Source organism: Lynx rufus, unplaced genomic scaffold, assembly GCF_022079265.1.
Source record: "Lynx rufus isolate CCGP_SWC_20201006 ecotype Redwood Valley unplaced genomic scaffold, mLynRuf1.p SCAF_12, whole genome shotgun sequence".
NCBI lineage: Eukaryota > Metazoa > Chordata > Mammalia > Carnivora > Felidae > Lynx > Lynx rufus.
In genome coordinates, this window is record NW_025814826.1 from 60,306,081 (window position 1) to 60,329,811 (window position 23,731).

At 52.9% G+C, this 23,731-nt stretch overlaps 1 protein-coding gene across 3 annotated transcripts in view; it reads right to left on the bottom strand.

Annotated features, from left to right (window-relative positions):
• The window catches only part of ST3GAL1 (ST3 beta-galactoside alpha-2,3-sialyltransferase 1), a 95,643-nt gene that overhangs the window by 35,041 nt on the left and 36,871 nt on the right, over positions 1-23,731 (bottom strand). The window contains exons 1-2 of one of the 3 annotated variants that reach the window (XM_047074216.1): positions 6,422-6,539; positions 6,271-6,326 (exon numbers count right to left, since the gene is read on the bottom strand). The gene's annotated coding sequence lies outside the window, so the exon portion shown is untranslated. Of the gene's footprint in view, positions 277-6,270; positions 6,327-6,421; positions 6,540-23,731 lie in introns of those variants that run through there. The other 2 variants (XM_047074215.1, XM_047074218.1) reach the window with 2 other exon arrangements.

The window sequence follows — 23,731 nt, forward strand, 5'->3', positions numbered from 1 at the left end:
CTCCTTATGATTTCAGCAAAGCTCTTTTGACCTCAGGGTGGGTTGCCTTCCACCGAGAAAGCCGTGTCAGGACGCTGTCATTCACATCTGCTGGCCGTAAGCACACGGGAGCTCACGCAGTGCCCAAGTTGCTGGGGGCTTGGCGATAAAAACATAACGGAGCGGCGGCTATGACATGATGGGCATTTAAACTTCAAATACCAAAGGGACGCCTGGGTGGCTCAGTCGGTCAAGCGTCCGACTTCGGCTCAGGTCATGATCTCGCGGTTCATGAGTTCGAGCCCCGCGTCAGGCTCTGTGCTGACAGCTCGGAGCCTGGAGCCTGCTTCGGATTCCGTGTCTCCCTCTCTCTCTGCCCCTCCCCGGCTTGCGCTCTGTCTCTCTGTCTCTTAAAAATAAACATTAAAAAAAAGAAGTATTAAACGTTAAATATCAAGAATTGCGAGGACTCACTGAGTGTTTGGTCCGGGCAAGCCTCCTCTTTGCTGACCTAAGGAACTCTCCGGAAATCTTGAGACACTTGCTCCTGCCTTGGCCGGGCCTTTCCCAGTTGGCAGTGGCATTAACCCGGCAGCCGTCTCAGGAGGAGAAGGGACATCTGTTTCTGCGTTGGCGAGGCTTCTCCTCGTGGGCAGGGGTGCGAGCCACGGAGTTGTCCCTCCGTGGGACACTACGGAGCAGCCCCTGGACCAGCTGTCCCTGGACCTTTGGAGGAGCCCACCTCGCCTGTCAACACCGGTGCCCTCACCGCGAGCTACGTGCCCCGGCATCGAGGGACCCAAGCCGGCAGCTGGTGCTTGGAAGGCCTGACTCCACAGACAAACCAGCTCCTAGCAAGGTGCACCTCAACTGAATTTGGACTCTATTCCTCCCATCGCCCCTGTGCCTGGAACAACAGTGTAATCCATCACTGGTTTGGAGTATGTTATTTCTTTAATGGCTTATTAAGAGACATCATCCTCTATCCTACTGGCTTGTGAAATATTACTATTATAAATTAGAACTCCCTCAGTGAAGCCGTGTTAAATTATTGGCAGAGACAGTCTCAGTCTCTGAGCAGAACTTGCCTCGAATACAATATTCTTGCTAATGCAGGTAATAAGCACATGGTCTTTAGGTTCAACTTCTATTTACGAGGCTCTCACAACGTGCCCGGCTGCTAATCTTCTCCCTCTTTTCCAGGTAGGTAGCCAGGCGTGGCGAGATAAGGGACTTCTGGTAAGCTTTGGCCTGAACCCGGCCCCAAGAACCTTCACTCCCTCCTGTTTTGGGAGCTCAGCATCTTGAGCATTGACCGAGCTATCATCCTGCCCCCAAATTCAGAAGGGGAAACTCTGAGCCCGGGTTCTGGGCAGAAGAGGTGTGAGATCTCTCCCATTCATAACAGGCCCTCGTCCACACCCAGGAGCCTCGCGGCGCCTGCCGCGATCCAAGCAACGGTAACAGGCTAGCTGCTCAGTTAACGGGCGGCGATAAAAAGCAAACCCCGGACCGAACATGCTCTCCTGCTCCCCCATGCCCCTCGACGCCTGCGAGATCCTCCTAGAACTGGTCCTTGCCTACCTTCCGACCCCACTCTCCACGCCTTCCCTTTGCCCACTGTGCTCCCCAGCCCCGTGCCCCCTTGCAAGATGACAAGCCCAGGACCCGTGCACAGCCTGTGTGCCCTGCCCAGATGCTCCTCCCACAGACAGGACGACACCCGCCACTTAACTCAGGATGCTGGGTCCCGTGTCAGCTCGTCAGAGAGACTCTCTCTGAACCTTCTGCACCCCTGAATCACGCCGTCTATCACCCTCTGCACCTCGCCCACCTCTGTTTTCCCACGTTACATGCTTATGGATAGCTGAAAAGGTTCTCCATGCAATTAGGGTCCTTGAGCTCAGACGCCGTTTTGTTCCCCGTCGTGTTCCTACAACAGCGATCTTACATCATCGTGAACGATCACCTGAAAGGTAGCTATTATCCCATTTTACAGATAATAAAACTGGGGCTAAAAGACACCGAACAGTTGCAATTTGCACAATCTCACAGTTAGTAGGTGTTAGACCTCGGGATCAAATCCAGACTTTTTCTGTGCCAACCTATTGTCAAGAGACACTCCTCCAAGGGTCTCTCTCGTGCATTCCCACACGTCTTACTGGGTGGGCTCAGAATGCAAAGCCCTGACCAGTCCTTTATCTGGATTGCTTTTCAGGGTTATGTTTGCAGCAACCAATTGCACGACCTGAGGTAGCCTGGGACCAAAAGAGGGCTTGCTTACCGTTTGCTACGAAATCCTGAACTTTATAACCAGTAAAATGCCCTTGTTAAGTGCCTCGTTGCCCACGAGCAACTTTCTGGCCACTTCCCTTCCCCCCAAATTCACGTGAGACAAGGACGTGTTGGAAGGAAGGAACCAAAAGAAAACGGATTTGACTGAAGAAGGCTAAGCCAATGAATTCGGCGCAGGCATTGTGGAAAACAGATAACACCGACAATTGAAAGTTGCTCAAATGTTTACATCTTTGTGACCTTCAGAGTCAGCTCAGCCATGATGTGTCTGGAGTTCGACCGAACGAGGAAAGTGGTCAGGCTGAGCCCGAACGGTCACTGAGAGCACAGACCGTGTCTCATTTACTTCTGTATCTCTGGCACTGTACCCGTATGGGGGCCTGTTTCATGGGCCGAACGATAACAGCCTTGCTGGTCGACTCCCACGCTAACTGCTCGTCGGGGAGGAAGCAGGAAGGGCTGGGCTCTCTTACATACGGGAGTTTTTACTTTTATTTTTAAGTTTATTCATTTATCTAGAGGGAGAGAGAGAGAGCGAGCGTGGGGGAGGCGCAGGGAGGGAAAGGGAGAGGGAAAATCCCAAGCAGGCTCCGACTGTCAACACACAGCACAAGGTGGGACTCGATCCCACAAACTGTGAGACCATGATCTGAGGTGAAATCGAGAGTCAGATGCTTAACCGACTGAGCCACCCAGGCGCCCCCAAACGGGGGCTTGTTAAGCGTTCCTTCTGGGAAACTTTCAAGGAGTTCACAGGCCGGTAACCAGGCAGAACTGCTGTCTGATTATTCTTTTTCCAGCTGAATGAGCTTCAGTTAATGGAACACTTTAATAAGTCCTTCTGGGTCCCGGGGAAAGAGAGACGTTCCTCTGCTCCTAGAAATGAATTTCTGGTTCCACAGTCACAGGCCCCACACCAGAGAGAGGCGAGGACTACTTGAGGCTCTTATCTGAATGCCCGAGGCAGGATCACCGAGGTCGTGCCCCCTACACTGGGCATCCCTCTGCTGAGAGTTCCAGGCTCACAAAATCAAAAGGGAGCTGCTGGAAGGCTCTGTCCCGATGCCTGACTGCCGCCTGCCTCGGAGGCAAAGGCTTGTCGCATTTCAGGATCACAGAGGAACGGAGGCAGGACCCTACCTGTCTGCTTCCTTTTCCAGGTAGGGAAAGCAAGGCTCAGGGACGTGACTTGTCCGAGGCTGTATAGGCGCCTGTGGTGGCAGCAAGACTTGAACTCGTGGTCCCTAACTCTCCAAACACGTCCCTTCCAGCACACCCCGCCCGGGAGCTGCTTCAGCAGGTGCCAGACAGGTGTCAGTACCAACCAAGATGGCGGAAGAAGGGACCTCCGGGCGGGATTGGAAGCTGCCCAAGATTACAGCCTGCTGATGGCCGTGCCGGGCCACAGGTATGTCTGCTTCTGCCCCACCCCCCCCCATACCGAATATGAAGCTACTTCAAATGTCAACCAAGAATGAACTGTACAAAATGGGTTAAGGAATCAGATGAGTCATTTCCTATTAGATATACACTTTTCTTCTGCTCCACTCAATTCTGTTTGATTTCTTCTTCTTGTCTTTTTTCTTCTCTTTTTTTTTTTTTTTTTTTTTGCTACATAGCCATGACCCCCTACCTCACCCCTGCAGACACTTGGAGGTGACAGATGGAGGAGACAACAGAGACTAGTAGCTGTGTTGGTGGGAGAGTGGGGAGGCAAACATACGGAGGGTCGAAGAGTGTTCTGGTACAACAGTCACATTCCCTGCCCCAGGGCCTTTGCACCTGCCACCCTTCCTGCCCCGCCTAGAAAATTCTTAGCCTAGAATCCACACAGCTTGCTCTCCGGCTGCATTCATGGTTCTGCCCACATGCCCTCCTTGGAGGGGCCTTCCCTGATCCCCCAAAATCGCATCGCTGTCAGTGCTCCCTTGCTCAGCTACATTTCCCTTTGCAGACTCAGTCACAAAATGACACTTCACTGTACACGGTATTCCTTCTCTATTTGTCTCTCTTCCCCCACTAGGGGGGGCAGGGACCTCACCTGCGTCCTTTACTGCTGTGTCCCCCATACGGAGAACAGCGGTGGGCCCTCAATATGTGTGGGCCGCACACAGGATGCAAAGTGCTCAGAGCTCAGCGAGCAGAGGTCCCTCTGGGTTTCTGTAGAATGGGAGGTGGTGGGGGAGGGGGAGTTCTGGGTCATTTCTGGGCCTCAGTGTCCTCATATGGAAAATGGGATGGTGACAGTGACATCCTCAAGGCAGGGTGGCCCACGGATGGCCCAGGGCAAGCGTCCGGCTCAGGGCGGGTGCCCTCTCCGATCTGAGCTCTGTTGGCCCCGGACCGAGCAGACCAGTCACCTTCGGGGACGGGAGGCAGAGCTCCACCTACAGACTTCCTCTGGCTTTTGCAAAAACAATAAAGCCAAAAATACTACAAAACCGCACTCTACATCTGTGCAGGCAGCGAGAGCTGTGGCGAGCAAGTGTGCATCCTGCCTCCTGGGGTCCTCTGTGGCGAGGCAGGATGTGGGGCTCACGGCATGCGAGGGGCACCCGGCCCTACCACGGGGCCCACGGGTCTGGTTCCCAGAGAGCCCGCGGCCTCAGAGTGACTTCCACGGAATACTGGAATGTCAGATGGAGGGGGACTCGTTCCCCCCGGAAGTGCGTGTGACTCTGGATTTGTCCCAACCAGGGTACCCATGGAGGGTGGGGCTGTTTTCATCAAGTATCACCCCTTTCTCAGTCAGTCCCCTGCCCTGATGGGCTTTTCCTTGTCAACTCAGGAGCATAAGCGGCTACATGAGCATCATCAAAGACTCATTGCCGCTCTGGCCAGAAACCACAAGGATCCCACTGTACGGATGGACAAATTGAGGCCCAGTGAAGGTAAAGGACTTGGTGAAATTCACCCAGTGCAACGTGGCGGAACCAGACCTAGAACCAGCTTTCCGGACTTCTGGACGAGGACGTTAGTGAGGTCGTGGTTTCCGGATTTTGTTTAAGCTAGAATCTTACCCGGGCAGAAACTAACTACTGAAGCAGATTTTCCAGTTGAGGGGGGCGGGGCCCAGCCCGGACGCTGGGGCCTCCCCACCACCCCGAAGATGGCTTGAAAACCAACATCACACCCACCTCTACCCCTACTCTAGAGTTTTCTCTGAGGACTTAGGAGACCAAATCAGGCGGTTCATCTGCGGTCACGTTACTAAGTGGGGCTTGTTCATTCTCAAAGATTTTTCAGAAGCAGGTTCTAGGAAACCTTCTGAAAACAAGAGAGTGGGCCTCAAGGATGAGGAAACGGAGACGGGCACTCTTGGTGACGGGAGAGGGGGGGAGCGTGAGAAGTAGCAGGACCGGAAAACGGAGATGGTCAGAATCACACTGAGGGTGCAGAAAAGGCTGGCGGAGGTCAGCCCTTGGCAATGCACCTGCTTGGGTGTGGGATGAGGGCGCTGGGGGCCTGGGCTGGTGTCAGCCCGGTGCTGGACCCCACTTCCGCCACCTGTCCTGCCCTCCTTCCCACCGCGAAGTCAAGGATCGTACTTTCTGAATCACAAAGACACCTCCACAGTCAAAATGGTCTATAGGTACAGTCTGCACATGAAATGTAAGACATGCTTTATGACGGGGTGCAGAATGCATTTCTCATGCCGCACGCGTTGGTGACTTGGGGCATTTAAACGTAGCGAAAAGGGGAAGCCCTTGGTTAAGCAGAACTTTCCAGTGATTCGATGAGCGTCCGGTTCCCTGAACACTGCCCCACCGCGCGGGATTAGAAAGGATCCCCTTCAAAATATCCTGTATGTCTGGAGGGCCTACTGTGCTCTGTGGGAGGCACCGGAAGAGTTACGACACTAACCAGGTCACAGGTCTCCCACCCTTGGCTGCCGGGGGACAACCATTTCAACGCAGTTTAAGACAGAGAAAGCAAGCAATTAACAGCACAGGCTCTGGAGTCACAGAGAGCTGGGCTCAAGTTCCAGCCACTCACCAGCTGTGCGATCTCGGGGGGAGTGCCTCAACCTCTCTGAGCCTCGACTTCTTCATCTGAAAAACAGAAAAGAAAAGTACTCAGACTTACCGCAGGGAGAAGGCGGGAAGATCTCTCCAGACTGTGCCAGCAACAAGCTAAGCTCACACACCCAGAGTAAATAGGGAGTGCTATTCTGATGGCAGAGCCCTGTCAGGCCCACTGGTGGCGAAAGAGAAGAGTCACCAGCAGAGCGCGGGGTCAGAGCCGGGAGCACTGAGTGGGGAGGCTCTGTGCTCCAAAATGTAAACGAACGCTGTGCACTGCGCGATCTCTGAGGCCGCTTCCTGCCCTAGACCAGAGACCAGGGGCCGGGGTGTGCCTAATTTGGAGATGTCCTGTGCACCCGGCAGGGTCAGCCACTCCACACACCCTGTGCAACCTCACGGTTGCACGCACAGTCCCCGAGGCAGCTCCGGCCTCCCGTCGGACCTGGGAGGAAACTGAGGCTCAGACGCGCGGAGTGGCTTGGTGGGGCCACAGGAGCGGGGAGGGGCGGCGCGGGACTGGAAGCTATTGTTCCCCCATGATGGGAAGAGAGAGGCCCGTGCAGGTGGCACCTGCAACCGGGCTGGTGGCAAGTCCCGGCTCACGTGGGGGGCGGGGGGAGGAGGGTCTGACTCTGGAATGTTCTAACTGGCAGGAATCAGACAGCTGGGCATTTTGTAAAGGGAGAGGTTACTTGAATCTGAGACTCAGGAAGTATTATTGTTGTTTGGGCTTTTTTCCTAAGTGCTGGGGGTGGGGGGAGGCTCCCAAAACAGTAATAAGGACAGATGAAAATCCCGCCCCAGCTCTCCCCATGGTATTAATAATAAGCCCTCAGCTTGCAGTAGCTTCAGCCGTTCGCTGTCGCGGCTCTCGTCACCTGCGAGGCATGCAAAATGCTTTCCCTCTGGGAGTGGGGATGAAGAGAACTTTCTATAGCATTCCAATTTTAGTACGTGTGCCTGCCAAGGCAAGCAAGAAAAGAACTTTCGGAATAGTCAAGACCACCTGGGCTTGTTTCTCTCCCTCTCACCTGAACGCACCTGCGCCCGTGGAACTGAGCTCACTGACCTCTGCAGGTCAACAGTGGATGACCCAGAGGCCCATGGATGTTAGTATTACAGAGCGGCTGCTCCGGCCAGCGGGAGTCAGTGCCCAGGATGGGCTGTCCTGCCTCTGTCTGACTCTCCATGGAAACAACATGAAAGGAGAAATTTTTAGAAAGTGTACAATAGTTTAATTCGAAGTAATTACTTTCTAGAATAAGCAGCATGTGTTGTTTGCACCCTTTTTCCTGCCACAGGTCGGGGAGCATTGGGCAGGGGGACATAGTCTTGCATAACTAACACTGGATGAGCTTCAAGGCCATCAGGGCAGTGGCTAGCTGTGTATCTTTCAGTGAGTCACTTTTCCACCATGCCTCAGTTTCCTGATCTGTAAAGTGGGGAGAATGACAGTGTCTAGCTCCTGGCTTGCTTAAAAGATTAAGAAGGCCAACATATATGAAGTGTTTAAACTATGCCTGGCATACAGTAAGTCCTCTCTATGGGAAAAGCTGCCATCATCATAGTCACCATCACCACCACCACCAACATCACCATCGCCATCATCACCACCATCAATATCATCTCCATCATTATCGTCATATCTTCATCATCACCTTCACCATCACCATCATCATATCTTCATCACCATCATATCAACAGCAGTGGCATCACCATTATATCTTTATCATTATCATATCATTACCATCATCATATCACCATTACCATCACCATCACCATCACCATCATTACCACTGTCACCTCCATCAACATCACCATCACCATCAACATCATCATCATCATCATCACCATCAACATCATCACCATCAAAATCATCATCACCATCGCCATCACCATCATCACCACCACCATCACCATCACCATCATTACCACCATCACCTCCATCAACATCACCATCACCATCTCCATCAACATCACCATCATCACCATCACCATCTCCATCAACATCATCACCACTATCACCTCCATCAACATCCTCATCAACACCAACATCAACATCATCACCATCAACATCACCATCACCATCACCATCAACATCACCATCTCCATCAACATCATCATCACCATCATCACCACCATCACCTCCATCAACATCATCACCACTATCACCTCCATCAACATCCTCAACAACATCAACATCAACATCAACATCAACATCATCACCATCAACATTATCATCACCATCACCATCACCATCACCATCAACATCACCATCTCCATCAACATCATCATCAACATCAACATCATCACCACTATCACCTCCATCAACATCACCATCACCATCTCCATCAACATCATCAACATCAACATCATCGCCATCAACATCATCATCACCATCACCATCACCATCACCATCTCCATCAACATCAACATCACCATCTCCATCAACGTCATCATCACCATCATCACCACCATCACCTCCATCAACACCATCACCACTATCACCTCCATCAACATCATCATCACCATCTCCATCAACAACATCATCACTGTCTCCATCAACATCATCACCATCAGCATCATCATCGCCAACACTATCACCATCATCATCATCACTGCTCTCATCTCCATCACCATTCACCGTCACCATCTACTCTGGGCCAGATGCGACACATCTTATGGGAAGTGTCATTGATCCCGTTTCCCAGATGAGGAAATTGAGCCTGCGAGAGTCAACACGCACAGACTTATTTGTTGTGCCAATAATTAATTAGCAGTGAGCTGGGAGGAGGCACATGGCACCATCTGCCCCAACACTGCTGAGCTGAGCCACATCAAGCAGAGGACTTGGAAAGGCAGGCTGTCCCCATGTCCTTTGATCATTTTCTCCTTAGCTGGTGGATCCCTCTGTTAAACACACAGCCTCAGACACATCCCTCCCTAAGCAAGGCCACATATGTATTAGGAATAAGAGACAAACATGGAGTTTGGAGTGTTGCCACTGAATCCCAAGAGGAGACTCTGAGCCTGGTGGTTCTATGAATGGCTACTCAAGACAAATACCCAAACTCATAAACGAGACCCAGAAACTTCCCTGGACACAAAGCCGTGCGAGTGAGTTCTCCTGATGCCCATCCACATCCAGCCCTGTTGTGCAGGGTCATTATGGTGCTTTCTTGGTGGGGGACAGTATCTGTGGCAGGGGACTTGGAGAATTACTGCCACTTGGGGGTTTACAACAGCATCTTTATAAAAAGAATCTCTCGGAGTCAATTCCGGTTCTGAACATTGCCCAATTACCTTAGTGTAGGCACCAAAGGCCACAAGAAAATGAAAATCTACTGAGATTTTGCTGGCGAGAACTTGGGCCACTTTCTTATTTTTTGTTTGTTTGTTTAAATTCCGGTAGAGTTAGCATACAGCGTTACGTTGGTTCCAGGCATACAATACAGCGATTCAACAGTCCCATATATTACCCGGCGCGGCATTATCTACAGTAGCTAAGTTATGGAGGCGGCCTTAGTGTCCATCAACAGATGAACGGGTAAAGAAGACATGGCGTATCTATGCAATGGAATACTATTCGGCCATAAAAAAGGAGTGAAGTCTTGCCATTTGCAAAACATCTGTCTTGACGTGGTAGGTCCCGGTTGGCATAAGGAAAGGACGTGCCTCAAGCCGCAGCAGGTGAGCAACACCCAGGGCTCCCCCAAACCTGGGGGGCTCCCATTAACTGCTTCCTGCTTCACCACAGGATGACAAAAAACGTCTCCTCTGAGCACCTAGTTTGTGCCAGGGAATTGGGACAGGTGACAAGGACATAAAGACGAATGGAATGAGGAGTCACCACGGCAGAGAAATGCCCCATCAGTACAGTTCGGGCCAAGTGACAACCAAGCACGAATAGCAACCCGGCTCCTATTCAGCGCTTCCTTGTGAAGCCCTACCCACCCCCTCACCCCCCGCCCCTGCCAACGGGGCTGTTATTTGGAGACAAGGCCTATAGGGAGGTAATTAAGGGGAGATGCGGTCATACGATTGGGGCCCTAGTCCCACAGACCGGCATCCTTGTAAGAAAAAGAAGAGACTAGGGGTGCCTGGGTGGCTCTGTCGGTTAAGCGTCCGACTTCGGCTCAGGTCATGATCTCGCGGTCCGTGAGTTCGAGCCCCGCGTCGGGCTCTGTGCTGACAGCTCGGAGCCTGGAGCCTGTTTCAGATTCTGTGTCTCCCTTTCTCTCTGACCCTCCCCCGTTCATGCTCTGTCTCTCCCTGTCTCAAAAATAAATAAACGTTAAAAAATTAAAAAAAAAAAAGAAAGAAAGAAAAAGAAGAGACCCTGAAATGCACTCACAGTGCACACGTAAAGAAAGACCAGCAAGGACACAGCAGAAAGATGGCCGTCTACAAGCCGGGAAGAGAAGTCTCACGAGACACCACCTTTGACGGCAACTCGATCTTGGACTTCTAGCCCAAGTGAGAAAGAGAAAATAAGTTTTCGTTGTTTACGACACCCAGCTGTAGAACTCTATTATGGCAGCCCCAGGAGACTCACGCAGGGCTGTAACTGTCATGCCCATTTTACAGATGAGGAAGCTGGGGCATGAGGAGGAGAAGTACCTTCCGGAAGGCCACCCAGCTACTAAATGGTAGAGCCAGGGGTCAGACCTACGCGTCTGGCTGCAGAGCCCAGCAGTTTACGGCCAACTGCGTTACACAAATACGTATTTCCTGCCTCCTCGGTCCCTACTTTCACTGTGAGAAGACTATACCTCCCCCCTGCTTTGATATTCGGTTTGGTCAGCTCTCTTGCTTTGGCCACTGGGATGTCAACAGATAGGAAGTGTGCCATCTCTTGGCAGAAGGCTTAAGTTTGATTATGCGGGAGCACCTGGGTGGCGCAGTCGGTTGAGCGTCGGACTCTTGGTTTCAGCTCAGGTCACAGTCCCAGGGTCATGGGACCAAACCCCATGTTGGGCTCTGCACTGAGCATAAAAAATGCTGATATTCTCTCTCCTTCTGCCCCTCTTCCCCACTTGTACTCTCTCTATCTCTCTCTAATAATAATAATAAATTTGATTATCTGTTTTTTTTTTCAGTTCTAGCATGAGTGTGGCACACCCTAGATAATGACTACCTTTGGCCCAGGCCTTAGAGACAACTCAAGGAACATTGTTGAGCCACAGCCAGCCTGCAACGGACCCACAGTCTACTTGTAATGTGAACAAGAAATAAGCATTTGGTGAAAGGAGATTTAGGGATTGTTTGTTATGCAGCAAAGCTGACACATGTAGGGCTCGGTTTGCAATTATTCTATCTGCAACCAACCAACATCCAATGTGTAAGAATGGAGTAGGAGCTCAGGAGATCTGACTTCCAGCACAGGCTCTGCCATTCGCCAGCTCTTTGGCATTCACTTCCCTGCGCCTCGGTTTCCTCAGTGGCAAAACGGGGATAATAATAGTACCTACATCCTGAGGTTGATGCAAAGAGTCTGCGAGAGAGGATATCGAGTCCTCAGCGTAGTGCCTGACCTAGGAAGGGCTCACTATGGTTGTCAAGGAGGATGCGTGTGATGTGTTAAAGCTAAAGAAACACGGCTGGGTTCAGATCAAGTGCTCCTTTTTCAGTGCATCCTTTAGCGCCCCCTTGGCCAGCCAGTGTGGAGGTCTACGTTCTACCAGAGGACACCCAGAGCCCGGTCCTCCTCAGGGAGGCAGCAGGAGGTTGGATAAGGAAGGAGCAGGGAGGCCCTTGGGTCTTGTGAAGGGGAAGCTGGGCTCTCTCCCAGGCCCAGAGTTGTGAGGGAAGCATGGGTTGGAAAGAAGGGTAGAAAGGTACCTTGAAGGGCTGGCTCCTTTTCTCTCACTCACAGATGAGAAACTAAGGCCCAGAAAGGGGAGTGTCTTCCCCAAGGTCATACAGCTGGTTAGCATCAGAACTTGGACCAGAACCTTGGTCTCCCGAGAGCAGCTCAGGCATCATTCCACCGCCTCCTGCTCATTTAGGAAGAAATGAGACTCATTCCTCATGCCGGCTTGGAAGGCAAATGTCAAGTGTCTCTATCCTCGTGGGTGGATTTACCAAAACTCAACACTGATTCAACAAGCTTTCCTTTGAGTCACTTCAAAACACCCCCTTCTCTTTCTGGGAAAGTCAATCCTGTTCACAGATCCCGGATCCTGGAACAGGTGGTGAGGCCGTCAGCTGTGAATACATGGCAGGCCATACAACAGGAGTCGGTGGTTGCTAGAGTTGTTCTTTTGAGGGTCCCTGTTCACTGGTCTGTGTTCCCCCAAGCCTCCCAATAGGCAACAGACAACTGCCTGTCAAGAGCATGGGACCGGGTGCTCTATGTTAGAGAAGACACAGACTGTGCTGGGCAGGGAGGGCTTCAAGGAGGAGGCAGCCCTGGCCCCGGATCTAGAGAGATGGGAAGAATGTGACAAGGCACAAGAGGAAAGGAATTCCAGAGTCCTGTAGGGTCAAGTTTTGAAAGGGAGCAAGGAGAACAAACGTTTCACGTTTTTGCTTTTGTTTTTGTTTTTGTTTTTGTTTTGCGGGGGGCGGGGGCGGGGAGGGCGAGAGGGCAGTGCTGACAATGAGTAAGAGTAGAAGAGGCCGTAATTGGAATTTTCAGGGAGGACAACTCAAGTGAGCTTCAGTTGATTCATCTGAAAAATGGGGAAACTGAGGCCAACGGCATAGGCTCCTGGAGGGTAGCAAATGATGGAACACACGTGGAGTATCTCAGCGTAGTCACACAGGAGGTTTAGAGCTGCACCCCCAACACAGCAGCTCCTGTTGAGAGACAGTCCCTCATGGTCTCTTGTGCATCTATGTCTCTTAGAAGCAGAATTACTGGCAGCTTCTGTTCTGGGCTAGCTTTTCAAGGATGTATAGGGAATGGAAGGTAGGGGGAGGGTGTCCGTCTGGAGCAGTATCATAATGTCCCCCCCGCCAGGGGAAAAGTTGGCGAGGTTTGCTTGCAGCCCGTTCTAAAAGATCATGGTTCCTCATCCGCGAAGCAAAGCCAGGGGAAATGAGGCCAACGTGAAGCTCAGGCTGTGGGCTGTGCTGTGAGTAACAAAGTCCTTTGTCTCTGATCCAGGAAACTCATGTCTTCCGCCGGCATCTGGCATCCAGCTAAGGTCTTAGCTAGCAAGTCGAGTAACGCCTCCGGATCTCCTCAGTTCTCTACAGCCGCTGGCCACACGTGGCTACTTCTCCTTAAAACTAAATGAAATGTAAAATTTAGCTCCTCAGTTGTATTAGCCAAATATCCAGGACGCAACGGCCCCATGTGGTGGGTGGCTACTAGACTGGACAGTACAGAGCTGGACCGTGTCCATCGTCGGGAAAGTTCTCTTGGCGGGCCCTGGTCTAGTAGATAAGAGCACAGGGTTTGGGGTTCAATCCCTGATTCTACTACTTACTGGCCAGGAGCATTTGAGCAAGTTACTTCACCTCTTTGGGCCCCTCTTCCTCATCTGTAAGGCCAGAGACACAGGGCTGAGTTCACGGATTCTCGCAAGGATTTCACAAGATAACCCGTACAAAGTATACCCAGCCTGGGCCTACGGTGAGGGCTCCCTAACCAAGAGCTAACGTTTTCAGGTAGTGAGCGAATGCCAGTTCCCCCCCCCCACCACAGTTGAGGGTGGTGGCAGGCAACATGAGGGAGGCGACGGAATAGGTGGGAAGGTGGCAAAACCCAGAGGGGCCTGGGAAGCCAGGCCCAGAGGCCTTGCCTTACGCCAAAGGCGAGTGGGAGCCTTAGAAGATTGTAGACAGAGGGATGCCTCTTCTCCCCCAGCCCAAGCTCACGGAGGCAGCGCAGAGAGAAGAGAGATCACAGGCTCTGGCCCAGAAGAGGGAGGTGACATTCTGCACCGCTGGCTGCAAGGCCTCGGGCCAGATGTTTTACCTCAAGAGCCAAGGCTTAGGCCGTGCAGACACCGGCATTATGAGACCCACGTCGCAGGGTTATCGAGAGAGTTAAGTGAGACGAGCCGTGCAAAGCTCCTGGTTTCTGGCACACAGTAGGGACACGAGGAAAAGAAAATCTTCTTCTCTGGGCTGGCCTAGAGGACAAGCAGGAAACCTGAGTGGCACCGAGGGGCAGGAGCTGGTAACCAAGAGATGCTGGGCTTTCCTTAGGTTGCAGATGACTCCCAGTGACCTCCGGAGTCCCTTCAGCTGGAAAGGCAGGTTTCAGGTTTTCATTTCTCAGCCAGGGTCGGGCTACTTGTCCCCGTAGAGCAGATGGTATTGGCACCAGCCTGAATGGCCATTCCCCCCTCAGCTGCTGTGACCGTTGGCTCCGGGGGATCAGCCCGGTTGGACGGGAGCTGCCCTCCCTGGGAGGCGACCACACCCTGGTCCCCTTCCCCCCGGGCAGCCCCCGGACAATGACGGAGGTGCCCGGGGTTACAGGATGCTGGCATCCTTTGGCTCAGTGTGGAACCAACCCTATTGTGGGCGCATTTTGTGCTCAGGGGTCCCATGGAGTCAGCTAAGGGTTGACTACAGCTGGAGGCACAGCCCTGCTCAGCTTCTCTCCCCCACCCTGCTCTGTCCTGTCCCCCTCACCGCCCCCCCTTCTCCTGGAGCACCTCCTTGGTAATCCACACACAGCCAAACGCCTGCCTCAGGCTCTGCTGGGAGGGAACGGAGATCCCTGCATAAAGCTGGCCTGAGCCACAACTGTCAATAAGAGGAAGCTGCACGAGCGAAATGTTTTCAAGTTCAGAGAACTCTGCAAGAGCGAGGGATCTCTTCGGCAACCGCCTGGTCCAAACCCTTGGCGTCATAATGAGCAACCAGACGCCCTCGGTCATTTAGCAAAGACTCATCGGGGCCCAGAATGTGCCAGGCTCTGTTTTGGATGCTGGGGACTCAAGGGCGAACAAGGCAGCACCCCCCCCCCTCTTCTTGAAGCTTCCGGATCCCATCAAACAGCAGGCCACAGCGAACACCACCGGGGCCCCCAGGCCAACGCCACCTTTCACGCCGGATTATTTCGACAAGTGCCAGCTCCACTTCCCACGCGGCTTCTCTGGGCTTTCATGTGAAGGCGCCCATCAGACACGAGGCCGATAAATATTTCATTGTCCTTCCATCTCATCCCACATCACATGAAACGCGGCTGCGGGAGGCGTAGGGGAAGATCTGCTCAACTCGGAGACGAGTCGAGGCAAGAGGGTGGGTTTTCGAAGGGGCTCGCTGCTCTCTGAAGCGGGTTCTGCCGCTTGCCTGCCAGCCAGCCTGAAACCAGTACTGAAGGCCTCTGGTGCCTCAGTCTCTTTGTCCGGAAAATGGGCACGCCGGTAGCCATGACACAGAGGAGTGAAGGCGGCTCGCAGACTCGGCACGCTGGGCACGGGTATCTGGTCTCATCACCACCGATAGTGTGTGTGCTTGGGCTTGGGGGGGGGTTCTCCTCTGCCTAAGGGGGGGGGCAGGATTGAGTAGGAGTCTGAGGAGGCCAGCCCCCAGTTCCTTCTTCCGAAGTCCTCACACTGTGCAATTCTCCGTAACAACCACTGACTTTTCCACTAGGAATCTAAGTGATCGGTCACAGCGGACAGAGGGCAGAGGAGCGAAACCCTCGCCACTCTCCCTCTTTGAGTCTCCAGCGTTCTTACCCAGTGCCCGAATTAAATCCCTTCGATGTACCTGCACATTTTGGCAGTAAATACTCATCTCAGGGGTTTTGAAAAGAGCAGCAAACACCTTCTGAAAATTCTCATCAAGCCGAGGCCCGCGAAGGATGGAGAGGCAAGGTTATCCGGGTGTGGGGCTTTCATTAGCGGTGTAGGGGGAGGGAGACGTGCAGGGAACCTCTAAGTCCCTGGGGAAATAGTGAAAAAGAATATAATGGAAACACAGAAGGGCGACTGTGAACACCTACTAGGTACCTAGCAGGTAAGGTTTACCAACTACTCACATGTGCACAGTTTCAAACGCTTTATGTGAATTAAGCCATTTCATCTTCCAAACAACCTAGTATTAGGGGCCTCGTGTCACTTCCTCTTTGGGCAAGCACAGAGAGGTGAAGTCACTCGTCCAAGGTCACATGGCCAGTAGATGGCAATGTCAGTACCTGAATCCAGAATGCCAGGCTCCGGGGCTGACGCTGATGGTGACACAGGACTTCAAAGTCGTCTCCCTTCCCCTGGGCTACAGACCACAGACCTTGTTACGTGTAATCACGCCCATTTTTTTTTTTTGAGCTTTGAAAAAAATGTTTATTTATTTTGAGAGAGAGGGAGATGGAGCGTGAGTAGGGGAGGGGCAGAGAGAGAGAGAGAGAGAGAGAATCCCAAACAGGCTCTGGACCATCAGCACAGAGCCCGAGGCAGAGCTCAGTCTCACGAACCGTGAGATCATGACCCGAGCCGAAATCAAGAGACTGACGCTTAACCGACTGAGCCACCGGGCGCCCCGATCACTTGTATTCTTAAGGAGCACCCGTCAAGGTGCAGATAGATAAAGGGTCTCCCTGTGAGCGCACTTGGAGACTCAAACCCAAGCGTCCTGTCCTCAGGGTGCCCTGAGGCCACCCAAGCCAAGGGTGGGCAGGGGAGGGAAGCTGGGAGGGAAGGAGGAGAAAAGCCACTGGACCCCGCAAATCCGGACAAGCAAATGCATCTCTCCACTGGCCCTTTGCAGAACCTGCTGGGGCCTTTGAGTTTTTAATTAAAATTTTTGACAGGCAAGCTGTCTCCTGCAGGCAGCGCTGGGTAGAAGAACCCCTGCAAGAAAGGATCCGAAGACAAGTCTAGAGCAGTCTCCTCTGGTGTGGCGTAAAACCCACGTGTGATTCTTTACCATCAGGCTGACAACTCAGTCCGTAGGAGGGTCCAGATCTGGGGGGGAGGAGAGGGAGCAAAGGGGACTCGTCGCGTCCGGGGAAGTTGGCGACCCTCGCTTGGGGTCCCATTGGGGCTACCCAGGACTAACTGGCTGAATGGACAGGAGTGTCCCCCCGAGAACACACTTGAAAATCAAGGTCGGTGGTGAGAACAAAGGTCAGAGAGGAGGCCACAGGGCACACAGGGCACAGGAAACCCCGCGGGAGCCATCCTCCACTCTGGCCCACGCTGCTCGCGTCTCGATGCCTCTGGCCTTGACCCCGCCCTGTGCCTCGTCTATAGCGGGGGCCTCCCTCACTTCCCCCGGGGACTTGGGATGTCCAACGTGCAGATTCGCGCCAGGACGTCCAGGATGCCTTGTCTTGAACCAACTGCCAGAATGAATCACTCATGGGGCATTTTGCTCTTAACCACTTGTGAGTACTTTTTTCTTCTTCTAGTTTCCCCCCTTCACTTAACCTTGAAGTGGGGAAGTTCTCTGTTCCGCATAAAATTCCGTATTTACCCAAAGGAAAAGAGGGAGCATATTAGAAATGGAAACTTCCGTAAGGCAGCAGTTGGTGAACTACAGCCTGGCCCTCTATTCGTGTAAATAAAGTTTTATCGGAACACAGCCGTGCACGTTTATTTCCATATTGCATGGGATGGCTTTTGTGCTACAATGACAGGTAAGGAGCAGTGACCGGACGGCTGTGGCTCTCAAAGCCTAGAGTATCTACTGCCTGGCCCTTGAAAGAAAAAGCTGTCTATGGGATTCAATGCCCTGAACAACAGAGAAAAATAAAGGCAAAGCAGGAAACATATTTGTGGCACCTGGCTGATTGTAATATATAAAGAGCTCTTACAAACTAAGAACACACACACAGACATACACACGCCTATTTTTTAAAGTGGGGGAAGGACGAGAAAGGCAAAACAGCTCAGGAGAAATGCAAGTGACCCGTCAGCTACAAAGAGTAGCGAGCTCTAGTGCACGAACAATCAAAGTGACACAAATAACAGAGAGATGTCATTTCTTACGGTATTGGAATCTCAGGACTCAAGAACAAAGAACACGCCTGACCAAGCCCTAGTTCATTCTTCGTGTGACCCCCTCCTGCTCCCGGGCAACCGGGAACGTGTGTGTTTCGTTGTGGTTTCGGGGGTCACCGACTAGCTCAGGGCGCCCCCCAGAGCCACATCCGCCGGCCCTCTATTGCGACCCCCGCAGGGGCGCACAGGGCGGACGCGTGCTGTGGAAGAGAAGCGAATGGCCGGGGGTCAAGAAAGGAGGGACCACCTGTGGCTGCCCTTCTTCCTTCGAACAGCTGCCCAGTCTCCTTCTGGGGGGTCCCTGCCTTCCCCCCTCTGCCAGCTCCGTGGGACCGGAACCACACTGCCTTCTCATGGCACAAGTGGAGGGATCCCGGGAGGTTCCTCAGGCAGTGGGATTCTGTCCTGCGGCAGGGACCTCTGGGCAAATGAATGAGGCTGGAAGGAATGGCGGGGGGCGGGGGGCCGTGTGGTCCTGCGATCTCAGGGCACAGGTGGACACACAGGGTCCAGACGTGACACGGGTCTGTCTTGCTAAGACCCTCAAGGTCCGCCGGGTTCCTGGCCTTGCCAGTTCGGGGCTGTGGGCCTTGTCTTCAGTCCAAGCCCTACTCACACTTCACAGATCAGAGGATCCACCCTGCTTCCTTGATGTCTTTGGGGCTGGGCTCCCCAGCCCTACTGTGTTTTCTCCATTTTCTGGGCCTCTCTGTTCTCCTGCCCAGGCCTCAGTAGAAAGCTGTGCCTCAGAGGGTGGTGAGGAGCTCACCTTCCTGCGAGACGCCAGCCGGCTGGATCCTCCCTCCACAGACCTCCCCTTGCTCCTGACAGTCCGTGGGTCACCTCTCTCTGCTTTGCCTTCCACGTTCTCCCCTGATCTCTCTGTTCCAGTCCTGCCAACTCCGTATCTGCTCTTGAAGTCCCCAAGTTCATTCCTGCCTCGGGGCCTTTGCACCTGCCGGATGCTCTGACTCCTCCCCGGCATTCCCACCCCAGCTCAAAAGGAATTTGAGGCCGAAAATAATTTACGTTTCTCTAGCATTTTCTTTGGCAATCTGAATCCATCGGCTGGACTACACTCTCACGATAAATCGCTCTGGGACGTCAGCAGGGCAACAATTATTAAAATGGCCAGCCGGCGTCACGGTCGGGACGCGGTGAGCTAGAACTGGCTCATTACTCTCATAACTGCAAGCCCAGGTTCATTCTCCTGGGCCATGGGGCTGGCCACAGAGGAGAATAGACATCTCCCACTCCGTCCGAAACTTCACATCTGAGGAGGCCAGTTCAGGGAAAGGACATGTCCTTCGATCAGACTCCAGGCGCTTGGTTGGAGAGACGCTTCAGGAGAGGCCAGAGACGTTCTCTGCACTCTCGGGGTTGAGTCCATTAGCTCAGCAAGCCTACAAACTACCCACAAACTGCCCTCTGCTCCGGGCAAGGTGGTACCTTACCGTTACTGCTCATTGGCGGGCCAGCCGCTGACCACTGACTGGCCCCGCTCAGAACGAGCCCCGTGCCAAGCTCCGGGCCAAGTTTTTTTTGCCAACACCGTTCCAGGATCGTCTCTGGCCGCGCAGTGGCTGGACAGGTCCCTGCAGGCTCAGAAGGCCCAGGCCTACTCCAGACTCTGCCGTCACAAAGCTGTGTGACTTAGAGAAAGTCCCTTTGCTTCTCTGGGCTTCAGTGCCTGCGCGGGGGAAAGGGTGGTGGGCATCAGGGTGGTGGGCAACATACCAGCACTAAGCCGCAAAGGACTGTGCTTTACGTCCCTCGGGGTCACCACTCGAGGGGACCTTTGGCAAGTTCCCGAATTCTGAGCCTCAGTTTCCCAATCTGTCAAATCTTGTGTTAAATCACAGGGCATGGAAAGTGCTGCCTCCTGGCATGTTTTGTCTGTGCCTTACAGCAATCGACAAGACGTTGAATGAGCTGTCACTTATTTTTTAAGTTTACTTATTTATTGTGGGGACGGGAAGGAGCAGGGAGAGAGGGAGAGAGAAAATCCCAAGCAGGCTCTGCACAGCCAGCACAGAGCCCGACACGGGGCTCAAGCCCACATCCCATACCGGGAGATCACGACCTGAGCTGAAGTCGATTCGGACGCTCGACAAACTCAGCCACTCGGGTGCCCCTGAATTAGGTGTAACTTTAAAACAAAATTTTTTAATGTTTATTTTTGAGAGAGAGAGAGAGAGAGAGAGAGACAGAGCGCAAGTGGGGAGGAGCAGAGATAGAGGGAGATTCAGAATCCGAAGCAGGCTCCAGGCTCCAAGCTGTGAACACGGAGCCTGACGCAGGGCTCGAACCCACAAACCGCGAGATCATGACCCGAGCCGAAGTCGGACACTCAACCGACTGAGCCACCCAGGCACCCCTCGCTATAACTTTTAAAAATCAGAAAACTTTCCATAAAAATCTGGACCTCTGGCTTCCTCGGCAAGAGGACAAAAGATCCAGGATGCTGGCACTCCCGTTTCCCCGGGGCTAAGCAGTGGCCATCTCCTTTGGTCAGAACCCGGTCAGTGTGCCAGTTTGCCACAGACCCCACTACTCCCTACCGCTTACCCGGGCCTCTTTACCCATCGGTATTATCCACGTGGCCCCTGTGGACCTGGGAGACCGTGCCCCCAGGACCGGAGGTTCCAAAGGCCTCCTCGGCTCCTGCTTTCCATGACATTCCTGATATTCACACGCCACCAGATGCCGCCCTGCCAGCCCCCGGGGAAGGGAGTGGAGGACTGCCAGCTTGAGGCTGGGTCCTCCGGGGCTGCCTCTCACGGCCCTGTGAAGGGAGAGGCCCTTGCCTTTGCCAGGATTCCAGTCCCCCGGTCAGTGGAAAGATGATAGCCCTTGAAATGCACCGGGCAGCCTTCAGGCCACGCAGAGCTCCTGCCGCGGCCTCTATAATTACCTGCGGCGTGTAATAAAGCCCCATTGAGAAACCTTAGGAAGGAAGGCTTTTTCCCGGGTAATTTTCTGATCATAGAATTTCAGGGTTGGAAGGGACTTTAAAATGACATCTAGACCAACCCATCATTACTGTCTTGCTGTTTGCCCAGCACTGTCGGGAGCTGAAAATAGAAGATGCAGTGACAGCAGCCCCACCCTGGAGTCCTCTCAAGCTGTGGAGGCCAGTGGCGTCAACAGGTAATGACAATGAACGATCGCCAGGACTCTGATACCCAACAGCTACCAAGGACTCAGCTGTATGAGGTGCTAAACTGCGTGCAAATAATATCTCTGACTTCTCAAAAAAAAAAAAACCCAAAACTCTCCCGGGAGGTGCTGTTTTTAATACTTGGTTTGCAAGGGAGGACTCCGAGGCTCAGAGAGGCTAAGGCCCTCGGTGCAGGTTGCCCAGCCTGTATAATGTTAGCACAGACCTTGATCCCAGCGGTGTGAGAGCCCCGGACTGGATTTGTAAACATGATCTCATCCTGCTTTTCTGGAAGCGTGAGGAGCAGAGAGGGGGGAGGCCAGAGACCAGAGCCTGCGGAAGGGGCAAGTGTCTATCTTTACTTTGAAGGACAAGCAGAAGAGAGAGTGATCTTGCGGGCCGGGGGGTGGTGAGGGGCCGGGTCGAGGGCAAGGCAGGGACAGAAGTCAGGGTCCTCATTAGCGATCCAAGAAATGCAAACGCAGACAGGACGAGGCAGCACTTGATGCCTCTGGGCCTAGCAAAAAATTAGCAGGCGCTGTGATGCCGAGCATCTCTGGTGCGTGCAGACACAGAGCCTCATGCCCAGCGAATGGGAAGGTGGGCGGGTCGGCCATTCTAGGGACCATCCACAGTCCCGGGGCAAGTCTCACATAGGCACGCTCTCAGCCCCAGGAAGTGCACTCCAGGGTGGGATTAGAGAGCTAGCCAAAGTATGGAGGAAACCATTAAGCACATTCCAGAATGTTCTCACATGTGTCACAGGGAGAAAACTTCCGGTTCATAGAAAAAACAAAAATGAGGAAAAGTTTTTGTGATAACGTCAAGGTGTCAGGAGTCAGGAAACACACGGGACGTTGACAGAAACAGCTCGTCGGGTGACCTGGGGCGTGTCCGGGATTGGAGGCCGGGCACATATTTAAGATTCCAAGAAGTGCGGGCGCCTGGGTGGCTCAGTCGGTTCAGCACCCAACTTCTGTCCAGGTTATGATCTCATGGTTCAGGAGTTTGAGCCCCGCATCGGGCTCCGTGCTGACGGCTTGGAGCCCGGAGCCTGCTTCGGATTCTCTCTCTCTCAAAAATAAATTACACATTGAAAAAAAAGAATCCAGCAAATGAATGTGGTCAAGTATTATTGCTTCGGGACCTCTGAGAAGGTCTTTATAATCTCCCCCACTCACCATTGACTCATTCAGTACCTGGGTACTGAGCACCTGCTGTGTGCCACGTAATGTAACGTTCCCTGCAGTGGGACCACAGCAGGGAAGGCTCGTGCACGAAGCAGCTTAGATCCCAGGTGCTCCAGGGAATCAGCAAAGAAGGAAAGTCATTCTGGGTCAGAAGTGCAGAGGCCAGTGGCGAAGACGGAAGACAGGGGCCCCGCAAGGAGCACGCACCATGGGGGTGGGTGTGCTGAGCACGTTCTATGCTGAGCTCCGTCTTGCTGGGGGCAAACCTATTCCAGCATCACAGAACCTTCTATGCACAGACACTTCTGCCTTCCAAGTGCTGCTAGTCATTCCAGCTTTAAGGAACTTACCCTGGATCATCACAGCTCCTAGAGCCTCTTCAAGAAAAGGTGTTGAGCCTGGCCCACCCGGTACCTTCCCTGGCAGTAGGCAGCGCATGGGTTCTAAACCCCCTTCCGGGGCAACACGAGCCCCCTGCAGAGGCGGCTGTGTTCCCGTTAGCTCTGCCAGACGTCAGCCTTCTGTCTGTGACAAAAGGCCATTTGTGTGGGGCATCAGAGGCCCCAAAAGCGTTCTTGCTTCCACTCTGTAATTCCCCTCCAGGAAATGGCTTGATGTGCACAAGTTTGTGCCCAAGAGGCTTATCCCCATGTTATTTTTTTTTAAAATGTTAATGCTTATTCATTTTTGAGAGAAAGAGAGAGACAGAGCATGAGCGGCGAAGGGGCAGAGAGAGAGGGAGACACAGAATCCGAAGCAGGCTCCAGGCTCCGAGCTGTCGGCACAGAGCCCGACGCGGGGCTCGAACTCACGAACCGTGAGATCGTGACCTGAGCCGAAGTCGGATGCTTAACGGACTGAGCCACCCAGGCACCCCACCAGGTTATTTTTAATAGCAAAATGCCAGAGAGTGCCAACGTGCTCCACATTAAAGAAACTATTAAGGGCAACCTCATATGTTCAAATACCCATTATATGACGGAAAAGTCTGCATCATTAATAACGTTCAAGAAGAACTCAAAAGAACACAGGAAAACATCTGCCATGCTGTTAAATCGGAAAAAATAAACAAACAAAAGAAAGGATATCAGAATCAGAATTATAGTCTCAACAATACAGGAGCCAAAAATACAGGGAAAGGAAATACAATGCTAACGTAGGTACTTTCTGGAA